This window comes from Bubalus kerabau, chromosome 6 (assembly GCF_029407905.1).
Source record: "Bubalus kerabau isolate K-KA32 ecotype Philippines breed swamp buffalo chromosome 6, PCC_UOA_SB_1v2, whole genome shotgun sequence".
Lineage (NCBI taxonomy): Eukaryota > Metazoa > Chordata > Mammalia > Artiodactyla > Bovidae > Bubalus > Bubalus kerabau.
This window is the reverse complement of record NC_073629.1, coordinates 29,320,497-29,340,589: the sequence shown is the minus strand read 5'-3', so window position 1 is coordinate 29,340,589 and position 20,093 is coordinate 29,320,497. Positions and strand designations below refer to the sequence as shown.

General features: G+C 38.3%; 1 protein-coding gene across 12 annotated transcripts in view; it reads left to right on the top strand.

Moving 5' to 3' along the window:
• The window catches only part of SYCP1 (synaptonemal complex protein 1), a 152,039-nt gene that overhangs the window by 55,868 nt on the left and 76,078 nt on the right, over positions 1 to 20,093 (top strand). The window lies entirely within an intron of this gene.

Here is a 20,093-nt window from a genome sequence, read left to right as displayed (position 1 = left end):
CCATCCTGAACCCCTCTTCCTCCTCCCTCCCCATACCATCCCTCTGGGTCATCTCAGTGCACCAGCCCCAAGCATCCAGTATCATGCATTGAACCTGGACTGGCAATTTGTTTCATATATGATATTATACATGTTTCAATGCCATTCTCCCAAATCATCCCACCCTCTCCCTCTCCCACAGAGTCCAAAAGACTGTTCTATACATCTGTGTCTCTTTTGCTGTGTTGCATACAGGGTTATCATTACCATCTTTCTAAATTCCATATATTTGCGTTAGTATACTGTATTGGTGTTTTTCTTTCTGGGTTACTTCACTCTGTATAATAGGCTCCATTTTCATCCACCTCATTAGAACTGATTCAAATGTATTCTTTTTAATGGCTGAGTAATACTCCATTGTGTATATGTACCACGGCGTTCTTATCCATTCTTCTGCTGATGGACATCTAGGTTGCTTCCATGTCCTGGCTATTATAAACAGTGCTGCGATGAACATTGGGGTACACGTGTCTCTTTCCCTTCTGGTTTCCTCAGTGTGTATGCCCAGCAGTGGGCTTGCTGGGTCATATGGCAGTTCTATTTCCAGTTTTTTAAGGAATCTCCACATTGTTCTCCATAGTGGCTGTACTAGTTTTCATTCCCACCAACAGTGTAAGAGGGTTCCCTTTTCTCCACATCCTCTCCAGCATTTATTGCTTGTAGACTTTTGGATCACAGCCATTCTGACTGGCGTGAAATGGTACCTCATTGTGGTTTTGATTTGCATTTCTCTGATAATGAGTGATGTTGAGCATCTTTTCTTGTGTTTGTTAGCCATCTGTATGTCTTCTTTGGAGAAATGTCTATTTAGTTCTTTGGCCCATTTTTGATTGGGTCGTTTATTTTTCTGGAATTGAGCTGCAGGACTTGCTTGTATATTTTTGAGATTAGTTGTTTGTCAGTTGCTTCATTTGCTATTATCTTCTCCCCTTCTGAAGGCTGTCTTTTAACCTTGCTTATAGTTTCTTTTGTTGTGCAGAAGCTTTTAATTTTAATTAGATCCCATTTGTTTATTTTGCTTTTATTTCCAGTATTCTGGGAGGTGAGTCATAGAGGATCCTGCTGTGATGTATGTCGGAGAGTGTTTTGCCTATGTTCTCCTCTAAGAGTTTTATAGTTTCTGGTCTTTTGTTTAAATCTTTAATCCATTTTGAGTTTATTTTTGTGTATGGTGTTAGAAGTGTTCTAGTTTCATTCTTTTACAAGTGATTGACCAGTTTTCCCAGCACCACTTGTTAAAGAGATTGTCTTTTCTCCATTGTATATTCTTGCCTCCTTTGTCAAAGATAAGGTGTCCATAGGTGCGTGGGTTTATCTCTGGGCTTTCTATTTTGTTCCATTCACCTATATTTCTGTCTTTGTGCCAGTACCATACTGTCTTGATGACTGTGGTTATGTAGTAGAGCCTGAAGTCAGGCAGGTTGATTCCTCCAGTTCCATTCTTCTTTCTCAAGATTGCTTTGGCTATTTGAGTTGTTATGTATTTCCATACAAATTGTGAAATTATTTGTTCTAGCTCTGTGAAAAATACTGTTGGTAGCTTGATAGGGATTGCATTGAATCTGTAGATTGCTTTGGGTAGTATACTCATTTTCACTATATTGATTCTTCCAATCCATGAACGTGGTATATTTCTCCATCTATTAGTGTCCTCTTTGATTTCTTTCATCAGTGTTTTACAGTTTTCTATATATAGGTCTTTAGTTTCTTTAGGTAGATATATTTCTTAGTATTTTATTCTTTTCATTGCAATGGTGAATGGAATTGTTTCCTTAATTTCTCTTTGTATTTCCTCATTATTAGTGTATAGGAATGCAAGGGATTTCTGTGTGTTGGTTTTATATCCTGCAACTTTACTATATTCATTGATTAGCTCTAGTAATTTTCTGGTGGAGTCTTTAGGGTTTTCTATGTAGAGGATAATGTCATCTGCAAACAGTGAGACTTTTACTTCTTCTTCTCCAATTTGGATTCCTTTTATTTCTTTTTCTGCTCTGATTGCTGTGGCCAAAACTTCCAAAGCTATGTTGAATAGTAGTGGTGAGAGTGGGCACCCTTGTCTTGTTCCTGACTTTAGAGGAAATGCTTTCAGTTTGTCACCATTGAGGATAATGTTTGCTGTGGGTTTGTCATATATAGCTTTTATTATGTTGAGGTATGTTCCTTCTATTCCTGCTTTCTGGCGAGTTTAATCATAAATGGATCTTGAATTTTATCAAAGGCTTTCTCTGCATCTATTGAAATAATCATATGCCTTTTATTTTTCTATTTGTTAATGTGGTGTATTACATTGATTGATTTGCAGATATTGAAGAATCGTTGCATCCCTGGGATAAAGCCCACTTGGTCATGGTGTATGATCTTTTTAATGTGTTGTTGGATTCTGATTGCTGGATTTTATTAAGGATTTTTGTGTCTATGTTCATCAGTGATATTGGCCTGTAGTTTTCTTTTTTTGTGGCATCTTTGTCAGGTTTTGGTATTAGGGTGATGGTGGCCTCATAGAATGAGTTTGGAAGTTTATCTTCCTCTGCAATTTTCTGGAAGAGTTTGAGTAGGATAGGTGTCAGCTCTTCTCTAAATTTTTGGTAGAATTCAGCTGTGAAGCTGTCTGGACCTGGGCTTTTATTTGCTGGATGATTTCTGATTACAGTTTCAATTTCCGTGCTTGTGATGGGTCTGTTAAGATTTTCTATTTCTTCCTGGTTCAGTTTTGGAAAGTTGTACTTTTCTAAGAATTTGTCCATTTCTTCCACGTTGTCCATTTTATTGGCATATAATTGCTGATAGTAGTCTCTTATGATCCTTTGTATTTCTGTGTTGTCTGTTGTGATCTCTCCATTTTCATTTCTAATTTTATTGATTTGAGTTTTCTCCCTTTGTTTCTTGATGAGTCTGGCTAATGGTTTGTCAATTTTATTTATCCTTTCAAAGAACTAGCTTTTGGTTTTGTTTATTTTGGCTATGGTCTCCTTTGTTTCTTTTGCATTTATTTCTGCCCTAATTTTTAAGATTTCTTTCCTTCTACTAACCCTGGGGTTCTTCATTTCTTCCTTTTCTAGTTGCTTTAGGTGTAGAGTTAGGTTATTTGTTTTACTTTTTTCTTCTTTTTTGAGGTATGCCTGTATTGCTATGAACTTTCCCCTTAGCACTGCTTTTACAGTGTCCCATAGGTTTTGGGTGGTTGTGTTTTCATTTTCATTCGTTTCTATGCAAATTTTGATGTCTTTTTTGATTTCTTCTGTGATTTGTTGGTTATTCAGCAGCGTGTTGTTCAGCCTCCATATGTTGGAATTTTTAATATTTTTCTCCTGTAATTGAGATCTAATCTTACTGCATTGTGGTCAGAAAAGATGCTTGGAATGATTTCAGTTTTTTTGAATTTACCAAGGCTAGATTTATGGCCCAGGATATGATCTATCCTGGAGAAAGTTTCGTTTGCGCTTGAGAAAAAGATGAAATTCATTGTTTTTGGGTGAAATGTCCTATAGATATCAATTAGGTCTAACTGGTCTATTGTATCATTTAAAGTTTGTGTTTCTTTGTTAATTTTCTGTTTAGTTGATCTGTCCATAGGTGTGAGTGGGGTATTAAAGTCTCCCACTATTATTGTGTTCTTGTTAATTTCCCCTTTCATACTTGTTAGCATTTGCCTTACATATTGTGGTGCTCCTATGTTGAGTGCATATATATTTATAATTGTTATATCTTCTTCTTGGATTGATCGTTTGATCATTATGTAGTGTCCTCCTTTGTCTCTTTTCACAGCCTTTGTTTTAAAGTCTGTTTTATCTGATATGAGTATTGCTACTCCTGCTTTCTTTTGATCTCTATTTGCATGGAATATCTTTATCCAGCCCTTCACTTTCAGTCTGTATGTGTCCCCTGTTTTGAGGTGGGTCTCTTGTAGACAACATATGTAGGGGTCTTGTTTTTGTATCCATTCAGTCAGTCTTTGTCTTTTGGTTGGGGCATTCAACCCATTTACGTTTAAGGTAATTACTGATAAGTATGATCCTGTTGCCATTTACTTTATTATTTTGGGTTCGAGCTTATACACCGTTTTTGTGTCTCCTGTCTAGAGAATATCCTTTAGCATTTGTTGGAGAGCTGGTTTGGTGGTGCTGAATTCTCTCAGCTTTTGCTTGTCTGTAAAGCTTTTGATTTCTCCTTCATATTTGAATGAGATCCTTGCTGGGTACAGTAATCTGGGCGGTAGGTTATTTTCTTTCATCACTTTAAGTATGTCTTGCCATTCCCTCCTGACCTGAAGAGTTTCTATTGAAAGATCAGCTGTTATCCTTATGGGAATCCCCTTGTGTGTTATTTGTTGTTTTTCCCTTGCTGCTTTTAATATTTGTTCTTTGTGTTTGATCTTTGTTAATTTGATTAATATGTGTCTTGGGATGTTTTGCCTTGGGTTTATCCTGTTTGGGACTCTCTGAGTTTCTTGGACTTGGGTGATTATTTCCTGCCCCATTTTAGGGGAGTTTTCTTTTTTTTTTTAATTTTATTATATTTTTAAACTTTGCATAATTGTATTAGTTTTGCCAAATATCAAAATGAATCCACCACAGGTATACATGTGTTATCTCCTCAAGTATTTTCTCATGGTCTTTCTTTCTGTCTTCTTCTTCTGGGACTCCTATGATTTGAATGTTGGGGCGTTTAACATTGTCCTGGAGGTCTCTGAGATTGTCCTCATTTCTTTTAATTCGTTTTTCTTTTTTCCTGTCTGATTCATTTATTTCTACCATTCTATCTTCTAATTCACTAATCCTGTCTTCTACCTCTGTTATTCTACTATTTGTTGCCTCCAGAGTGTTTTTGATCTCATTTACTGCATTATTCATTATATATGGACTCTTTTTTATTTTTTGTAGGTCCTTGTTAAACCTTTCTTGCATCTTCTCAATCCTTGTCTCCAGGCTATTTATCTGTGATTCCATTTTGATTTCAAGATTTTGGATCATTTTCACTATCATTATTTGGAATTCTTTATCAGGTAGATTTCCTATCTCTTCCTTTACTTGCTGGGTATTCCTCTGTCTCTTCATCTTGTTTATATTGCTGAGTTTTGGGTGTCCTTTCTGAATTCTGGCAGTTTGTGGAGTTCTCTTTATTGTGGAGTTTCCTCACTGTGGGTGGGGTTGTACAGTGGCTTGTCAAGGTTTCTTGGTTAGGGAAGCTTGTTTTGGTGTTCTGATGGGTGGAGCTGGATTTCTTCTCTCTCCTTTCAAAGACAATGGGCTGCTTTTCTGGGTGCCTGATGTCCTCTGCCGGCATTCAGAAGTTGTTTTGTGGAATTTACTCAGTGTTTAAATGTTCTTTTGATGAATTTGTGGGGGAGAAAGTGGTGTCCCCATCCTATTCCTCCGCCATCTTAGAACCGCCTCCTCCTGGCAATCTTGATTCCAGCTTGTGCTTCTTCCAGTCCAGTGTTTCTCATGATGTACTCTGCTTATAAGTTATATAAGCAGGGTGACAATATACAGCCTTGATGTACTCCTTTTCCTATTTGGAACCAGTCTGTTGTTCCATGTCCAGTTCTGACTGTTGCTTCCTGACCTGCATATAGGTTTCTCAAGAGGCAGGTCAGGTGTTCTGGTATTCCCATCTCTTGAAGAATTTTCCACAGTTTATTATGATCCACACAAAGGCTTTGGCATAGTCAATAAAGCAGAAATAGATGTTTCTCTGGAACTCTCTTGCTTTTTCAATGATCCAGTGGATGTTGGCAATTTGATCTCTGGTTCCTCTGCCTTTTCTAAAACCAGCTAGAACATCTGGAAGTTCACTGTTCACATATTGCTGAAGCCTGGCTGGAGAATTTTGAGCATTACTTTACTAGCATGTGAGATGAGTGCAATTGTGCAGTAGTTTGAGGATTCTTTGGCATTGCCTTTCTTTGGGATTCTAGGGCTTCCCTAGAGTTTAAACCCCAGAGGTTAAAGCGTCTGCCTGCAATGTGGGAGACCTGGGTTCAATCCCTGGGTTGGGAAGATCCCCTGGAGAAGAAAATGGCAACACACTGCAGTAGTCTTGCCTGGAGAATCCCATGGATGGAGGAGCCTGGCAGGCTTCGGTCAATGGGGTTGCAAAGAGTCTGACATGACTGAGCGACTTCACTTTCACCTTCTTTGGGATTGGAATGAAAACTGACCTTTTCCAGTCCTGTGGCCACTGCTGTTTTCCAAGTTTGCTGGCATATTGAGTGCAGCATTTTCACAGCATCATCTTTCAGGATTTGAAATAGCTCAACCGGAATTCCATCACCTCCACTAGCTTTGTTCGTAGTGATGCTTTCTAAGGCCCACTTGACTTCACATTCCAGGATGTCTGGCTCTAGGTCAGTGATCACACCATCGTGATTATCTGGGTCATGAAGATCTTTTTTGTATAGTTCTTCTGTGTATTCCTGCCACCTCTTCTTAATATCTTCTGCTTCTGTTAGGTCCATACCATTTCTGTCCTTTATTGAGCCCATCTTTGCATGAAATGTTCCCTTGTTATCTCTAATTTTCTTGACGAGATCTCTAGTCTTTTCCATTCTGTTTTTGTCTTCTATTTCTTTGCATTGATTGCTGAGGAAGGCTTTCTTATCTCTCCTTGCTATTCTTTGGAACTCTGCATTTAGATGCTGATATCTTTCCTTTTCTCCTTTGCTTTTCAGTTCTCTTCTTTTCACAGCTATTTTTAGGCCTCCTCAGACAGCCATTTTGCTTTTTTGCATTTCTTTCCCATGGGGATGGTCTTGATCCCTGTCTCCTGTACAATGTCATGAACCTCCGTCCATAGTTCATCAGGCACTCTATCTATCAGAACTAGTCCCTTAAATCTATTTCTCACTTCCACTGTATAATCATAAGGGATTTGATTTAGGTCATACCTGAATGGTCTAGTGGTTTTCCCTACTTTCTTCAATTTAAGTCTGAATTTGGTAATAAGGAGTTCATGATCTGAGCCACAGTCAGCTCCTGATCTTGTTTTTGTTGACTGTATAGAGCTTCTCCATCTTTGGCTGTAAAGAATATAATGAATCTGATTTCGGTGTTGACCATCTGGTGATGTCCATGTGTAGAGTCTTCTCTTGTGTTGTTGGAAGAGGGTATTTGCTATGACCAGTGCGTTCTCTTGGCAGAACTCTATTAGCCTTTGCCCTGCTTCATTCCATATTCCAAGGCCAAATTTGCCTGTTATTCCAGATGTTTCTTGACTTCCTACTTTTGCATTCCAGTCCCCTATAATGAAAAGGACATCTTTTGGGCGTGTTAGTTCTAAAAGGTCCCACAGGTCTTCATAGAACCGTTCAACTTCAGCTTCTCCAGCGTTACTTGTTGGGCATAGACTTGGATTACTGTGATATTGAATGGTTTGCCTTGGAAACGAACAGAGATCATTCTGTCATTTTTGAGATTGCATCCAAGTATTGCATTTCGGACTCTTGTTGACCATGATGGCTACTCCATTTCTTCTAAGGGATTCCTGCCCGCAGTAGTAGATATAATGGTCATCTGAGTTAAATTCACCCATTCCAGTCCATATTAGTTTGCTGATTTCTAGAATTTCGACGTTCACTCTTGCCATCTTCTGTTTGACCACTTCCAATTTGCCTTGATTCATGGACCTGACATTCCAGGTTCCTATGCAATATTGCTCTTTACAGCATCGGACCTTGCTTCTATTACCAGTCATATCTACAACTGGGTATTGTTTTTGCTTTGGCTCCATCCCTTCATTCTTTCTGGAGTTATTTCTCCACTGATCTCCAGTAGCATATTGAGCACCTACTGACCTGTGGAGTTCCTCTTTCAGTATCCTATCATTTTGCCTTTTCATACTGTTCTTGGGGTTCTCAAGGCAAGGATGCTGAAGTGGTTTGCCATTCCCTTCTCTAGTGGACACAATTCCATAACCATAAATCTGATCTCTTTTTTAAGAGTTTATTTTTGAAGTATAAGTGACCTAAAACAGTATGTTAGTTCCTTTCACACACCAGTGATTTTATATTTATAAACAGTTCAAAATGATGACTGTGATAAGTCTAGTTACAACATGTCACCACACAAAGATATTACACGGGTATTGACTATATTATCTTTCCATGTTGTGCTAGTGGTAAAGAACCTGCCTGCCAGTGTAGGAGACATAAGAGATGCAGGTTTGATCCCTGGGTTATAAAGATCCATTGGAGGAGGAAATCCAGTTTTCCTGCCTGGAGAATCCCATGGACAGAGGAGCCTGGTGGGCTACAGTCCATAGGGTTGCAAAGAGTCAGACACAACTGAAGCTACTTAGCATGTATTCTCCACATTGTACATTTCATACCTGTGACTCATTTATTTGCAACTGGAAGTTTGTACCTCTTAGTCTCCCTTGCCTATTTCTTTCTGACCCTTAAATCTGTAATCCATTTGAATGTATTTTTGTGCATGGTGTGAGTCAGTAATCCAGTTTGATTCTTTCACATGTAGCTGTCCAGTGTTCCCCATACCATTTATGAAAGAGGCTGTCTTCTCTCCATTGTATTTCTTGTCTCTTTTGTTGTGCATTAATTATGTTATAGTATGGTGGAAAGTGCCATTGGTATTTTGATAGGAATGCAATGAATCTGTAGATTGCCTTAGGTAGTATGGTCATTTTAACATTAATTTTTGAGTCCATGAACATAGTGTATCTTTTTATCTTTTTTTTGGTTGGTTTCCATTTCTTTCATTAGTGACTTATAGTTTTTCAAGTAAAGATTTTTTTTCTTCTTACAATTTTTCCTAGGTATTTTATTCTCTTTGATGTGATTGTAAATGGGGTTGTTTTCTTATTTTTTCCTTCAGATAGTTTGTTGTTAGTCCATAGAAATGTAACAGATTTCTGTGTATTAATTTTGTACCTCCAACTTTACTGAAATCTTTGAGTTCTAGTAGGTTTTTGGTGGTGTTTTTTAGGATTTCCTGTTTATGGTATCATGTTATCTACAAACAGTGACAGTTCTATTTCTTCCTTTGTAATTTGGATTCCTTTTATCCTTTTCCTTTTATGATAGATGTGGCTAGGATTTTCAATTCTATGTTAGATAGAAGTGGTGATAGTGGGCATCCTTGTCTTATTGCTGATCTCAAAAGCAATACTTTTAGCTTTTGATCATTGAGTGTGATATTAGCTGTGGGCTTGTTATATATAGTCTTTGTTATGCTGAGGTATGTTCTGTCTATACTCACTTTCTGGACAGTTTTTAGCATAAATTGATATTGAATTTGTCAAAAACTTTTTCTGCATCTATTGAGATGATCATATGATTCTTATTCTTCAATTGGTTAATGTGGCGTATCACATTGATTTGCAGATATTGAGCCATCCTGGTATCTTTGGGATAAATCCCACTTGATCATGGTGTATTTAATGTATTATTGAACCTTGTTGCTGTTCAGTTGCTCAGTTGTGTCTGACTCTTTGTGTCTCCATGGACTGTAGCATGCCAGGCTTCCCTGTCCTTCACCATCTCCCGGATCTTGTTCAAACTCATGTGTATTGAGTCGGTGATACCATTCAACCATCTCATCCTCTGTCATCCCCTTCTCCTCCTGCCTTCAATCTTTTCCAGAATTAGGGTCTTTTCTAATGACTTGGCTCTTCACTTCAGGTGGCCAAAGTATTGGAGCTTCAGCTTCAGCATCAGTCCTTCCAATGAATATTCAGGATTGATTTCCTTTAGGATTGACTGTTTTGATCTTCTTGCAGTCCAAGGGACTCTCAAGAGTCTTATCCAACACCTCAGTTCAAAAGCATCAATTCTTTGGTGCTCAGCCTTCTTTGTGGTCCAGCTCTCACATCCATACGTGACTACTGGAAAAACCATAGCTTTGACTATATAGACTTGGTTTGATAATATTTTGCTGAGGATTTTTGTATCTAATTTCATCAATGCTGTTGGCCTTTAATCTTCTGTTTTTGTGACGTCTTTGTCTGGTTTTGTAAATAGGGTAATACTGGCCTGGCAGAATTAGTTTGGAAGAGTTCCTCCCTTTGCAGTTTTTTAGACTAGTTTGAGAAGGACAGGTTTAATTTCCCTTTAAATGTTTGGTAGAATTCATCTATGAAGCCATCTAGTCCTAGAATTTTGTTTGTTGGAAATTTTTAAAATTAATAATTCAATTTCATTACTGGTAATTGGTTGGTTTATACTTTCTGTGTCTACCTGGTTTATGTTTAGAAAATTGTACATTTTTAAGGAATTTGTCATTTTCTTCTAGGATATCCATTTAATTGGCATTTAATTGTTCATAATAATCTTTCATGATCCTTTGTATTTCTGTGGTATTGGTTGTATTTCTTTTTTATTTCTGGTTTTGTTGATTTGGGCCCTCTTTTTCTCTTGATGAACCTCCTAAAGTTTTATCAACTTTATCTTTTCACATAACCAGCTCATGGTTTTGTTGATCTTTCTTTTTTTTTTTTCTTTTTTTTTTTTTTTTTTTTAATTTTATTTTATTTTTAAACTTTACATAACTGTATTAGATTTGCCAAATATCAAAATGAATCCGCCACAGGTATACATGTGTTCCCCATCCTGAACCCTCCTTCTATTGTTGCTTTAGTCTTTCTTTAAAAATTTAGCTCTGATTTTTATGATTTTCTTTCTTCTAGTGACTTTTCTGCTTCCTTTGAGTGTCGGTTAGGTTATTTGAGATTTTTTTTGTTGTTTCCTGTGAGGTAGACTTGTATCACCAGAGAAGGCAATGGCACCCCACTCCAGTACTCTTGCCTGAAAAATCCCATGGATGGAGCCTGAAAGGCTGCAGTCCATGGGGTTGCTGAGGGTCGGACACGACTGAGCGACTTCCCTTTCACTTTTCACTTTCATGCATTGGAGAAGGAAATGGCAACCCACTCCAGTGTTCTTGCCTGGAGAATCCCAGGGAACGGGGGAGCCTGGTGGGCTGCCGTCTATGGGGTCACACAGAGTCAGACACAACTGAAGCGACTTAGCAGTAGACTTGTATCACAATAAACTGCCATCTTAGAACTGAGTTTGCTGCATCTCTTAGATTTTGGATTGTTGTTTTTTCATTTTTATTTGTCACCATGTATTTTATGTTTTCATTGATCCATTGGTTGTTGGTAGCATATTGTTTAGTCTCCACATGTTTGAGGATTTTTTTCCCTTGTAGTTTTTTTCTTTGTAGTTGATTTCTAGACTCATAGTGTGGTCAGAAAAGATGCTTTATATGAATTGAATTTTCTTAAATTTACTGATAATTTTTGTGGCCTAGCATGTGGTCTATCTTGGAAAATGTTCCATATATACTTTAAAGGAAACTATATTCTACTGATTTTGGATGGGATGTTCTTTATAAATATGTTAAGTTCATTTGGTCGAATTTGTCATTTAAGGCCATTGGTTTTTTGTCTGGATAATCTGTCTATTGATGTAAATGGGGTTTTAATGTTCCCTGTTATTGTGTTACTGTCAACTGCCCACTCTATGTCTGTGAATTTGTAGTATGTATTTAGATACTTCTATGTTGGGTGCATATATATTTATAATTATTGCATCATCTTTTTGATTAATCCCTTGGTCATCATGTAATGTCCTTTGTCTTTTGTAAGAGTCTTTGTTTGATGTAAGTGTTGTTACCCTGGCTTACTTTTGATTTAAATTTGCATGGAATACTTTTTTCTATCCCCTCACTTTTAGCTGTGTCTTTAGATCTGAGGTAAGTCTCTTATAGGAAGTGTGTGTATATATATATATATATATATTTTTTTTTTTATGTTCACTCAGATACTCTTTGTCTTTTATTGGGAGAATTTAGTCCCTTAGTCCATTTCACTTAAAGTGATGATTATTAGGTACGTTCTTATTGACATTTAAAATATATATTTTTTTCAAAGTTAAACAGGTTTATTTTTGTAAAATCTATCAGAGCTTTCTTTTTGTTGTTGTTGAAGTATAGTTGATTTTATAGATTGTGCTACTTTGAGGTGTACAGCAGAGTGATTAGTTTTTTTCAGATTATATTCCATTGTAGGTTATTATAAGATATTGAATATAATTCCATGTGCTATACAGTATATCCTGTTGATTATCTGTTTTGTTTGTAGTAGCTTGTATTTGTTAACCTCCTACCCCTAATTTGTCTCTCCCACTTCCTTCTCCCCTATGGTAACTCTGTTTGCTTTCTACATTTGTGAGTATGTTTCTGTCTTGTATATACATTAATTTGTATTATTTTTTAAATGCCACATATAAGTCATATGATATTTGTAGTTCTCTGACTTTTTTACTAAGGTCCATTCATATTGCAGCAGATGGCAGTATTTCATTCTTTTTTATGGCTGAGTAGTGTGTGTGTGTGTGTGTGTGTGTGTGTGTAGACATCTCTTAATCCAATCATCTATTGATGGGCACTTGAGTTGCTTCTGGGTTTCCTTGGCTGTTGTAAATAGGGTGGCTGTAAACATTGGACTGCATTTATCTTTTTGAGTTTGTGTTTTATTTTTTTTGGATATGTGCCCAGAGTGGAATTACTTCAACATTTGGTAACTTTTAGTTTTTAAAGGAACCTCCATACTGTTTTTCATAGTGGCTGCCTCAATTTATTCCCACCAACAGTGTACCAGGGTTCTCTTTTCTCTACATCCTTTCCAACATTTGTTATTTGTAGACTTTTTGGTGACAGCTATTCTCATAGTTGTGAGGTGATATTTAGTTGTGTTTTTGATTTGCATTTCACTAGTAATAAGTTATGCTGAGCATTTTTTCATGTGCCTGTTAGCCATTTGGACACATTCTTTGGAAAAATGATTATACAGGTCTTCTGTCCATTTTATGATTTGACTGGTATGATATTGAGTTCTATGAGCTGTCTGTATCTTTTGAATATTAATTTATTGTCAGTCTATCATTTGCAAATATTTTCTTCTATTTTGTAGGTTGTCTTTTTGTTTACTAGATGGTTTCTTTTCCTATGCAAAAGCTTTTAAGTTTACTTGGGTTTCATCTATTTATTTTTGTTTTTTTTGCCTTAGGGGCTGATCCAAGAAAATATTGCTTATGATTTATGTCAAAAAGTATCCTGCCTATGTTTTCCTCTAGGAATTTTATAGTTTCTAGTCTTACATTTAGGTTTTAATCCATTTTGCATTATTTTTATATATGGTGTTAGAGAATATTTCGAACTTCATTATTTCACATGTAGTTGTCCAGTTTTCCCAGCACCAAAGAGACTGCCTTTTCTCTATTGACCCTTTTATTATAGCTTAATTGACAATAGGTGTGTGGATTTATTTCTGAGCTCCCTATTTTGTTTCATTCATCTGTGTGTCTAGTTTTGTGCCAGTACCATACTGTTTTGATTACTTAGCTTTGTAATATCATCTGAAGTCATTGAGGATGTACCTCCAGCTTTGTTCTTTTTTTTTGCCCCCAGGATTTCTTGACAACTCATGGTCTTTTGTGGCTCTCTATATATTCTAGGATTACTTGTTTTAGTTCTGTAAAAAATGTAATGGGTATTTTGATAGGGATTGTATTAAATCTGTAGATTGCATTGGATGATATGGTCATATTAATAACAATAATTCTTCCAATCTAAAAAGCATTTCTTTTTTAAAGTATTTTTAATTGGAGGATAATTGCTTTATAATTTTGTGTTGGTTTCTATTGTACAACAATGTGAATCAGCCATAAATATACATATATTCCCTCCCTCTTGAATCTCCCTCCTGCCCTTCCCGTTCCACCTCTCTATGTTGTCAAAAATCACTGGGCTGAGCTCCCTGTATTAGACAGCAGCTTCCTATTACACATGGTAATGTATATATTTCAGTGTTACTCTCTCAATTTGTCCCATTGTCTCTTTCTTCTGATGTGTCCACGGGTTCATTCTCTATGTCTATGTCTCCATCACTGCCCTACACATAGGTTCATCAGTACCATTTTCTAGATTCCATATATATGTGTTAATATTTATTTTTCTCTTTCTGACCTACTTCACTCTGTATAAAGGCTCTAGGTTCATCCATCTCAGTTAAACTGACTGAAATTCATTCCTTTTTATGACTGAGTAATATTCCATTGTATATATACCACAATTTCTTTATCCATACTTCTGTCGATGGACATCTAGGTTGCTTCCATGTCCTGGCTATTGTAAATAGTGCTGCAGTGAACATGGGGGTACATGTGTCTTTCTGAATTATGAGTCTATGAGGATATCTGCCCAGTAGTGGGATTTCTGGGTCATGTGGTATTAATAGTTATATTTCTAGGTTTTTAAGGAATCTCCATACTATTCTTCATAGTGGCTGTGCTGCTGCGGCTAAGTCACTTCAGTCATGTCCGACTCTGTGTGACCCCATAGACGGCAGCCCACCAGGCTCCCCCGTCCCTGGGATTCTCCAGGCAAGAACACTGGAGTGGGTTGCCATTTCCTTCTCCAATGCATGAAAGTGAAAAGTGAAAGGGAAGTCACTCAGTCGTGTCGGACTCTTTGTGGCCCCATGGACTGCAGCCCACCAGGCTCCTCCATCCATGGGATATTCCAGGCAAGAGTACTGGAGTGGGGTGCCATCGCCTTCTCCCTCATAATGGCTGTATCAATTTATATTTCCACCAACAGTGTAAGAGGGTTCTCTTTTCTCCACATCCTCTGTAGCATTTATTGTTTTTAGAATTTGATGATGATGACCATTCTGACTGCTGTGTGGTAACACCTCAGTGTGGTTTTGATTTGCTTTTCTCTAACAATGAAGTGAAAAGCAAAGGAGAAAAGGAAAGATATAAACATCTGAATGCAGAGTTCCAAAGAATAGCAAGAAGAGATAAGAAAGCCTTCTTCAGTGATCAATGCAAAGAAATAGAGGAAAACAACAGAATGGGAAAGACTAGGGAACTCTTCAAGAAAATCAGACATACCAAAGGAACATTTCATGCAAAGATGGGCTCAATAAAGGACAGAAATGGTATGGACCTAACAGAAGCAGAAGATATTAAGAAGAGATGGCAAGAATACACAGAAGAACTGTACAAAAAAGCTCTTCATGACCCAGATAATCACGATGATGTGATCACTGACCTAGAGCCAGACATCCTGGAATGTGAAGTCAAGTGGGCCTTAGAAAGCATCACTACAAACAAAGCTAGTGGAGGTGATGGAATTCCAGTTGAGCTATTTCAAATCCTGAAAGATGATGCTGTGAAAGTGCTGCACTCAATATGCCAGCAAATTTGGAAAACTGAGCGGTGGCCACAGGACTGGAAAAGGTCACTTTTCATTCCAATCCCAAAGAAAGGCAATGCCAAAGAATGCTCAAACTACCACACAATTGCACCCATCTCACATGCTAGTAAAGTAATGCTCAAAATTCTCCAAGCCAGGCTTCAGCAATATGTGAACCGTGAACTTCCTGATGTTCAAGCTGGTCTTAGAAAAGGCAGAGGAACCAGAGATCAAATTGCCAACATCGCTGGATCATGGAAAAAGCAAGAGAGTTCCAGAAAAGCATCTATTTCTGCTTTATTGACTATGCCAAAGCCTTTGACTGTGTGGATCACAAGAAACTGTGGAAAATTCTGAAAGAGATGGGAATAACAGACCACCTGATGTGCCTCTTGAGAAATTTGTATGCAGGTCAGGAAGCAACAGTGAAAACTGGACATGGAACAAAAGACTGGTTCCAAATAGGAAAAGGAGTTCGTCAAGGCTGTATATTGTCATCCTGTTTATTTAACTTATATGCAGAGTACATCACGAGAAATGCTGAACTAGAAGAAACACAAGCTGGAATCAAGATTGCCAGGAGAAATATCAATCACCTCAGATATGCAGATGACACCACCCTTATGGCAGAAAGTGAAGAGGAACTCAAAAGCCTCTTGATGAAAGTGAAAGTGGAGAGTGAAAAAGTTGGCTTAAAGCTCAACATTCAGAAAATGAAGATCATGGCATCCGGTCCCACCACTTCATGGCAAATAGTTGGGGAAACAGTGGAAACAGTGTCAGACTGTATTTTTCTGGGCTCCAAAATTACTGTAGATGGTGACTGCAGCCATGAAATTAAAAGACGCTTACTCCTTGGAAGGAAAGTTATGACCAACCTAGATAGCATATTCAAAAGCAGAGACATCACTTTGCCAACAAAGGTCCGTCTAATCAAGGCTATGGTCTTTCCAGTGCTCATGTATGGATGTGAGAGTTGGACTGGGAAGAAGGCTGAGCGCCCAAGAATTGATGCTTTTGAACTGTGGTGTTGGAGAAGACTCTTGAGAGTCCCTTGGACTGCAAGGAGATCCAACCAGTCCATTCTGAAGGCGATCAGCCCTGGGATTTCTTTGGAAGGAATGATGCTAAAGCTGAAACTGAAGAACTTCGGCCACCTCATGCAAAGAGTTGACTCATTGGAAAAGACTCTGATGCTGGGAGGGATTGGGGGCAGAAGGAGAAGGGGATGACAGAGGATGAGATGGCTGGATGGCATCTCTGACTTGATGGACATGAGTCTGAGTGAACTCCGGGAGTTGGTGATGGACAGGGAGGCCTGGCGTGCTGCGATTCATGGGGTTGCAAAGAGTCAGACACGACTGAGCGACTGATCTGATCTGACCATGCTGTTTTGATGATTGTAGCTTTGTCGTATAGTCTGATGTCAGGAAAGATTACTCCTCCAGCTCCATTCTTCTTTCTCAAAATTGCTTTGGCGATTTGGGTTCTTTTGTGTTTCCATACAAATTGGCTTCCCTGGTGGCTCAGGTGGTAAAGAATTTGCCTGCAATGCAGGAGACCTGGGTTCGATCCCTGGGTTGGGAAGATCTCCTGGAGAAGGAGATGACAACCCACTCCATTATTTTGCTTAGAGATTTCCATGGACAGAGAAGCCTGGTGGGCTACAGTCCATGGGATTTCAAAGAGTTGGATGTGACTGAATGACTAACACACACACACACATGAATTGTGAAATTTTTTGTTCTAGTTCTGTGAAAAATGCCATTGGTAATTTGATAGAGATTGCATTGACTCTGTAGACTGCTTTGGATAGTATAGTTATTTTCACAATATTGGTTCTTTAAATCCAGGAACATGATGTATCTCTCCATTAGTTTGTGTGGTTTTTGATTTCTTTCGACAGTGATTTATAATTCTACATACAGGTCCTTTGTCTCCTTAAATAGGTTTATTCCTAGGTATTTCACTCTTTTTGTTGCAGTGGTGAGTGGGATTGATTCCTTAATTTCTCTGTTGATTTTAAATTGTTAGTGTATAGGAATGCAAGAGATTTCTGTGTATTGATTTTGTATCCTGAGACTTTACTAAATTCATTGATTAGTAATTTTCTGGTGATATCTTTAGGGTTTTCTATGTATAGTAACATGTTTTCTGCAAACAGTGAGTGTTTTACTTCTTTTTTTCAGTTGGGATTCCTTTTATTTCTTTTTCTTCTCTGATTTCCATTGCTAGGACTTCCAAAATTATGTTGAATTATAGTGGCGAGGGTGAGCACCCTTGTTTTATTCCTGATCTTAGAGAAAATGTTTTCAGTTTTTCACCTTTGAAAATAATGTTTGCTGTGAATTTCTCACTTTTTTCCTTGATAAGTCTGTCAGTTTTATTTGTCTTCTCAAAGAACCAGCTTTTAGTTTTATTGATTTCTGCTACTGTTTTCTTCACTTCTTTTACTTTTATTTTTGCTCTGATCTTTATGATTTCTTTACTTCTACTAACTTTGTGGTTTTGTTCTTTCTCTGGTTGCTTTAGGTGTAAGGTTAGGTTGTTTATTTAATGTTTTACTCATTTCTTGGGGTAGGCTTCTATAACTTCCCGCTTGGAACTGCTTTTGCTGCTTCTCAAAAGTTTTGGTTTGTTGTGTTTTCATTTCATTTGTTTCTAGATATTGACTTCCTCTTTGATTTCTTCAGTGACCTTTTGGTTATTTAGAAGCATATTGTTTAGCATCCACATATGTGTTTTTTAACATTTTTTTCCTTTAATATGTATTCTCATAGCCTTGTGGTCAGAAAAGATGCCAGATACAATTTCATTTTTCTTAATTTTACTGAGACTTGATTTGTGACACATGATGTTATCTATCCTGGATAATGTTCTATGTGCACTCGAGAAGAAAGTGTATTCTGCTGCATTTGGATAGAATGTCCTGTAGATATGAGTTAGGCCCATATATATGCAGATGACACCACCCTTATGGTAGAAAGGGAAGAGGAACTAAAGAGCTTCTTGATGAAAGTGAAAGAAGAGAGAAAAAAGCTGGCTTGAAATTCAACATTCAGAAAACTAAGATCATGACGTTCAGTCCCACCACTTCATGGCAAATAGATGGGGAAACAATAGAAACAGTGAGAAACTTTACTTTCTTGGGCTCCTAAATTACTGCAGGTGGTGATTGCAGCCATGGAATTAAAAGACACTTACTTCTTGGAAGAAAAGTTATGATCAAACTAGACAGCATATTAAAAAGTAGAGATATTACTTTGCCAACAAAGGCCCATCTAGTCAAAAATATGGTTTTTCCAGTAGTCATGTATGGATATGAGAGATGGACTATAAAGAAATCTGAGTGCTGAAGAATTGATGCTTTTGAACTGTGGTGTTGGAGAAGACTCTTGAGAGTCCCTTGGACTTCAGGGAGATCCAAACAGTCCATTCTAAAGGAGATCAGCCCTGGATGTTCTTTGGAAGAAATGATGCTAAAGCTGAAACTCGAGTACTTTGGCCACCTCATGCAAAGAGTTGACTCATTGGAAAAGACTCTGATGCAGGGAAAGATTGAAGGTGGGAGGAGAAGGGGATGACAGTGGATGAGATTGTTGGATGGCATCACCGACTCGATCAACATGAGTTTGAGCAAGCTCTGGGAGTTTGTAATGGACAGGGAAGCCTGGTGTGCTGCAGTTCATTGGGTTTCAAAGAGTCAGACACGATTGAGTGGCTGAACTGAACTAAACTGAGTCTATTGTGTCATTTTAGGGTTGTGTTTCCTTATTAATTTTTTTTTGATGATTTGTCCATTGGTGTAAGTGGGGTTTTAAAGTCCACTACGATTATTGTGTTACTGTTGATTTTCCCTTTTATGTCTGTTAGTGTTTGCCTTGTGTATTGAGATGCTACTATCAGTTCGGTTCAGTCACTCAGTCATGTCTGACTCTTTGTGACCCCATGAACCACAGCATGCCAAGCCTCCCTGTCCATCACCAACTCCCGGAATCCACCCAAGTCCATGTCCATTGAGCCGGTGATGCCATCCAACCACCTCTGTTGTCCCCTTCTCTTGCCTTCAATCTTTCCCAGCATCAGGGTCTTTCCCTGAGAGTGTACTGGAGGGTTTGATTCTGTGCTAGTGAGGACTGGGTGTGTAGGTGGAGCAGCTGTTTGGATTACAGGGACCCTGGCAATGCCAAGTATGCAGGGAAATCTGGTTACTACAGGCACAGGAGATATGACACTATTAGGGTTTTTTCTAACCTATGGTATCTCTGCCCTAGTGGGGATCAAGCATGGAGATGGCACAGCTACTTGGATTGCAGGGACCCTGGCGATGCCAGGTGTGCAGGGAAGATGGTGACTATGGGCAGAGGAGATACAGCATTTTAGGATTTTTTTCTAGTCTCTGACTGCTTTGCCTCCAGTAAGGATCAAACTTGGAGGTGGCACAGTTGCTTGGATCGTGGGGACCTTCATGATGTTATGTGTCTAGGGATGCCAGTGGCCAAGGTGCAGGAGATATAGTACTATTATTAATAGAATCTTTTTCTAGCCTTTGGCAGCTGGACTTGCAAAGGGCCTGCCTGGCTGGTCCTTGTCTATTGTTTGACATATCAGGACTCAAAGGGCCATGCTCTCTGGGCTCTTTCTCTATTGGTCAGCTGCTGGCACTTGCGTGTGGGGAGAGGGGCTACAGTGATGGCTCCACCCTCTGCCCCTAACTCAGCAGTAGTGCCCTGCTTCCTGGTTTTGCTCCAAAGGCATTCCACACTCTGATCTACTCCCTCCTGTCCCTTTGGGCCATCTCCCCACAGTCAACAGCAGTCTGGGATTGCTCTCTAA